Here is a 5,910-nt window from a genome sequence, read left to right on the forward strand (position 1 = left end):
AACAGAGTAGGTGTGAGATGATACAATGATTTTAATTTATGTTTTTCTGTTTTATGACAAGATTGAACATCATTTCATATGTTTAGCAACTATTTGTGTTTCCTTTTCTATAAAACTCCCCCCCCCCAACTTTTCTATTGGGTCGTGTATTTTTCTCTTTTTAATTCACAGAAGTTCTTTATATATTCTAGATATAATTCAGAATGGGAGTGGTAAAATCTTCCAGTTTATGGCTTGCCTTTTCATTCTCTTTATAATATCTTTTGATTAACACAGGGTCTTAATTTTAATGTAAATTATAGATCTTTTTCTTTATAGTTGTATTTTCTCTTTTTTTTAAGATTTATTTATTTTAGAGAGAGCACGAGTGGGGAGAGGGGCAGAGGGGAGGCAGAGAGCGAATCTCAAGCAGACTCCATGCTGAGCGTGGAGCCTGAGGTGGGGTTCGATCTCACGACCTGAGCTGAAACCAAGAGTCGGGTGCTTAACCGACTGAGACACCCCAGCGCCCTATAGTTGTATTTTCTTACTTTTAAAAAATCTGTTCTCCCATTTGTATGGTGTAAGGTAGGGATCCATTTTTTTTTTTAAGATTTTTATTTATTTATTTGTCAGAGAGCACAAGCAGGGGGAGCGGCAGGCAGAGGGAGAAGCAGGCTCCCCGCTGAGCAGGGAGCCCAATGATGGGGCTCCACCCCAGGACCCCGGGGTCATGACCCGAGCCAAAGGCAGACGCTTAACCGACTCAGCCACCCAGGCGGGTGGGGATCCATTTTTCTTGATTTTTTTTTCATTTATGTTGAAACATGCATAACCACCAATTATTGCAAAATTTCTTCTCTCACCAACCTGTGAAGCCAGCTGTGTCCCAAGTCAGGTGTCCCCAGAGAAGTGCATCTGTCTCCGCACTCCCTTCCGTACTGTCAGTCTATTTCTGTCCTAGCACCTACACCATGGTGTCTTAATTACTACCGCTTTATAAAAATTGTCAGTATTTGGAAAAGCAAGACCCCCTGACGTTATTCTTAGCAGTACTTTGGGTATTTTTAGCTCTCTGTCTTTCCATAAAATTGTTAGTATCAGAGGGTCAAATATATTTTTTAAGTTAGATTCATAATTTTCAAAAGGGGATATGGTAAAATTTCCTCAGTCTGCCTTTCTTCTCCCAGTTCCCTCCTCTAGAAGTGATTGTAGTTAATAGTTTTCTGCGTATTTTTCTAGAACTAATATGAAGTTGTCCGAGTCTATGTGTGCATACCACCCCACTTCTTGCAGCTGCAGAGTTCATCAGCAGACTTTATTTAAAAAGCAAACTCTTAATTTTCTTTTCTTTTTTAAGATTTTGTTTGTTTATTTGACAGAGAGAAAACACAAGTAGGCGGAGCAGCAGAGGGAGAGGGAGATGCAGGCTCCCCACTGAGCAAGGAGCCTGACACCGGGCTCGATCCCAGGACCTGAGATCATGACCTGAGCTGAAGGCAGACACTTAACTGAGCCACCCAGGCACCCGCAGACTCTTAATTTTCAATAAAGACGGCTTCTTAGCAGGTCCTGATTTATAAATATCAAAGAGATATAAATGTTAAATTTTATATATTCTTAATCCTAAATCAAGTCATTTTGAGTAGTTTCCGAAATTACAAAATATACTTTATAATTTCTACTAATTTTTAAAAAAGATTTTATTTATTTATTAGACACAGCGAGAGAGGGAACACAAGCAGCAGGAGTGGGAGAGGGAGAAGCAGGCTTCCTGCCGAGCAGGGAGCCCGATTCCGGGCTCTATCCCAGGACCTTGGGATCATGACCTGAGCCGAAGGCAGACGCCTAACAACTGAGTCACCCAGGCGCCCCATAATTTCTACTAATTTTGATGGAAAAGCTATCAATTTTGCTTCCCCAACAGTTCGTAGCAGACTGCTGGACATGTTTGTGTCTCTTCCTGCTGCAGGGAATCATGTTAGAGGCTTGGATTGTGTTTCAAAACAGGAACATCTGGGTCATGCTGAAATCTCTCAGAGATAACGCAACAGGGATAACAAATTTAGTATATTCTCAGAGTGTTATTGTTAATTATATTTGGGGTTGCATGTCAGCTTCTCTTATCCTTTCTATTTGTTCTTTCATTGTTTCCTTCTGTTGCTTTGTTGCTGTTGTCTGTCTTCTGCTCCCCGGAGGAATAGCAACATGCTCGTATCTGCATCTGCAGCAGCCGGTATCTTCACAGTGCTCCTGGCTGCTAGAGGCCCCAGGCCACGTAGAGCAGTTACCTCTGTGCCCATCTAGAGTGTCCCTTAGTGTGAGTCTGTTGGTGAAGAACTCTCCGTTCTTGTTTGTCTGAAAATACCTTTACTTTACCTTGATTCTTTAAATACTGTATGTTTTTTCCAGGTTTAGAATTCTAGGTTGCCAGTCATTTCTTTTTTCTTTCTTTCTTTTTTTTTTTTTAAGATTTTATTTATTTATTTGATAGAGACACAGCGAGAGAGGGAACACAAGCAGGGGGAGTGGGAGAGGGAGAAGCAGGCTTCCCGCGGAGCAGGGAGCCCGTCGCGGGGCTCGATCCCAGGACCCTGGGATCATGACCTGAGCCGAAGGCAGACACTTAACGACTGAGCCACCCAGGCGCCCCTCAGTCATTTCTTTCAGCCCACGAAGCCATCAGGCCAGAGGCATTGGTGTCACTCCTGTGAAGGTAAAGGGAATGGCTTTTTCCCCCCTCTGCTGCTTTTAAGATTTTCTCTCTGTCTTTGGTTTTTTGCTGTTCACCATACATGTCTACAGCTGGATTTCTTTTTATTCATCCTGTTTGGGATTTGTTGGGATTCTTACATCTGTGGATTGCTGTCTTCTATCACTTCTGGGAAATTCTTGGTTGTTATCTCTTCAAATAATACCCTCCTCACACTCTTGTCATCTGAAGCCACGATTAAATGTATGTTTGACTTTGTCACCTTTCTCAGCCTATCTTCCAGGTATTTTCATCTTTCTTCCATATTTTGCAGCTTTTTTTTTTTCTTCCTCTGCTGCTTTCTGGTTCATTTCTTAGCTGTCTTTCACTTTATTATTTTGCTGTGTCCACTCTGATGCCACATCAGCCCCACTCAGTTTTTAATTTGGTGATTTGCTTTTCATTTCTAGGATTCCGTTTGATTTTCCTATCTGCTCTTTATGTTCACTTTTTATCATTTCCTGTCTCCTGCAGATTTTCAAGTAGGTTTATTGTTCTTTATTTTGTATTTTTTTTTTTTTAATTTTATTTATTTATTCGAGCGAGAGAATGAACGGTGGGGATGGGCAGAGAGGGAGAGAGAGAAGCAGACAACCTGAGCAGAGAGCCCGATGCGGGGCTCGATCCCAGGATCCTGGGATCCTGACCCGAGCCAAAGGTAGACGCTTAACGACTGAGCCACCTAGGCGCCCTGTTTATTTTTCTTTAAACAAAGTAAGCCAGGAGTGTTTTTTGATGTATATCTAATGCTTCTAATATGTGAAGTCTAGATGGACCTGTCATGTTTATTTCTGCTGCATCTCACTCATAGGGCCTTGTTTTCTTGTGTACTTGGTTAGCTTTTACTGTAGGCTGCTTTGTAAAATAATTGTGTGGATCTCCTAAGACATAAAATGAAGGTGTCTCCCTCTAGGGAGGATTGACATTTATTTCCGCCTGGGGCTTAGGAGTACTGCCTGTGACTTTAAGTTCATGCCTTGAAGCTTCATAGACCACCCCTAGGATACAGTTGGGGCTGCACATCCTTGAGAGCCAGTGTTTCCACTCCCTCCGGGGTGGGTGTATTTTCCTGGTTCTGCTCTGCACCCTGGCAATGCTGCCTACAGCGCTTTGAGTTTTTGGGAAGGAGGGCAGCTTTATTTCTGGTTTGCCTTTATCCTGAGGTGTTAGCCCTTTGGGGTCACAGCTTAATGTCCTATGAGACTTCTCACTTTTGGTGGGCCCTGGATTTTTGACTTTGCCTTTTTCACCCTGTGAGCTCCCAAAACCCCTGCTCGCGTTTTCACAGCTTAGCTTATTTGGAGAGGTAGATGCCACAAGGGGAAAGTGACCTTGGAGATTCTGATGCTCTCTCCTTGCTGCTGCTTAGATTTTGGCCTGGAAGTTCTGTACTATCTTGTAGTTCTTTGATGCTTCTATGCAGATTAAAAAAATATATTTATCCCAGCATTTTAAGATAAACTTTTTATTTTAGAATATTTATAGACATATGGAAAAATGAACACATGGCACAGAAGGTTCCCATATACCCCGGACCCAACTTCCCCTATTTTAACATTTCACGGTAATATGGTACATTCGTCACAGTACTTATATATTATTATAAACCAATATTTATATGTTATTAACTAAAGTTCATAGTTCATTCAGACTTCTTTAGTTTTTGCCTCTCTCTGTTCCAGGATCCCATCCAGGATCCCATATTACATTTCATTGTCATGTGTCCTTAGGCTCCTCTTGGCTGTCATAGTGTCTCAGATTTTCCTTGTTTTTGATGACCTCAGCAGTTTTAAGGAGTACCGGTCGGGCATTTTGCAGATTGTCTTTGGAATTTGTCATATGTTTTCTCTTTGATTAGACTGAGGTTATGTGTTTTGGGGAGGAAGACCACAGGTAAAATGCCCCTCTTGTCACTTCATATCAAGGGTACGTGCTCTCAAAATGACCTCAGTTGGCTGAAGTAGTGTCTGCAGGGGTCTCTACTGTGGGTGACTTTCCCCAGCCACGCTGACATGTACTCTAGGGCAGGAGGCCACTGGGCTCCGCTCATACGTACCAGTGGGAGTTATGGTTCACCTCCATGAGGGCAGAATTATCTACAGAAATTATTTGGATTTCTTCTGCATGGGAGATTTCTAGTCTCTCCTGTTTATGTCAGGATAGACTCGTGGATATTTATTTCATACTTTGGATTATAATCCAGTATGCCATGATTTTGTTGCTGAAATTGTTTCCGTTTTGGCCATTCAGAGCCTTTTCAGTTGGCTCCTCTGACCCTTCAACATACCCCATCTTTGCTCATTGGTTTTTTTTTTTTTTTTTTTTAAAGATTTTATTTATTTATTTGAGAGAGAGAATGAGATAGAGAGAGCATGAGAGTGGGGAGGGTCAGGGGGAGAAGCAGACTCCCTGCTGAGCAGGGAGCCCGATGTGGGACTCGATCCCAGGACTCCAGGATCATGACCTGAGCCGAAGGCAGTCACTTAACCAACTGAGCCACCCAGGCGCCCTTTGCTCATTGGTTTTTTGTTTGTTTGGTACTTCCGGACTCCCTGACACTACAGTGTTCTCCAGGCATGTGTTGTACATTTTCTGCCCTTGCCCTAGAACCTGCCATTTGTCTAAGGAGATTTGATTTCTTTCACTGAAGAATGGTATGAGAAACCTGAAACTAGTAAGTATGCTCATCGCTACTGCAGTGTCCTTGCGTCTTGGTCCCCTCAGTTGATGGTGCAAGTACATGGTGTATGGACTGTGTATGGACTGTGTACATACACCATGTATGTAGGTGTATGTTAGGTGTACATACACCTAACTAAAAATATTTATTTAGTTTTTTCCAAAGATTTTTTCATTTTTATTTGACAGAGAGAAACACAGTGAGAGAGGGAACCCAAGCAGGGAGAGTGGGAGAGGGAGAAGCAGGCTTCCCGTGGAGCAGGGAGCCGGATGTGGGGCTCAATCCCAGGACCCTGGGATCATGACCTGAGCCGAAGGCAGACGCTTAACGACTGAGCCACCCAGGCGCCCCTAGAAATATTTATTTTTTTAAGATTTTATTTGACAGAGCGAGAGCGGGAACACAAGCAGGGGGAGTGGGAGAGGAAGAAGCAGGCCTCCCGCTGAGCAGGGAGCCCGATGTGGGGCTCGATTCCAGGACCCCGGGATCATGACCTGAG

At 43.1% G+C, this 5,910-nt stretch overlaps 1 long non-coding RNA gene across 1 annotated transcript in view; it reads left to right on the plus strand.

Annotated features, from left to right (window-relative positions):
- Window positions 1–5,246: 5,246 nt before the first annotated feature.
- LOC145716860 (uncharacterized) overlaps window positions 5,247–5,910 on the plus strand; it is an 11,929-nt gene continuing 11,265 nt past the window's right edge. Inside the window, exon 1 of the long non-coding RNA XR_014139810.1 lies at window positions 5,247–5,405. This is a non-coding gene — a long non-coding RNA (uncharacterized LOC145716860). The remainder of the gene's footprint in view (window positions 5,406–5,910) is intronic.

This window comes from Leptonychotes weddellii, chromosome 13 (genome assembly GCF_054177405.1).
Source record: "Leptonychotes weddellii isolate Sample4059 chromosome 13, ASM5417740v2, whole genome shotgun sequence".
Lineage (NCBI taxonomy): Eukaryota > Metazoa > Chordata > Mammalia > Carnivora > Phocidae > Leptonychotes > Leptonychotes weddellii.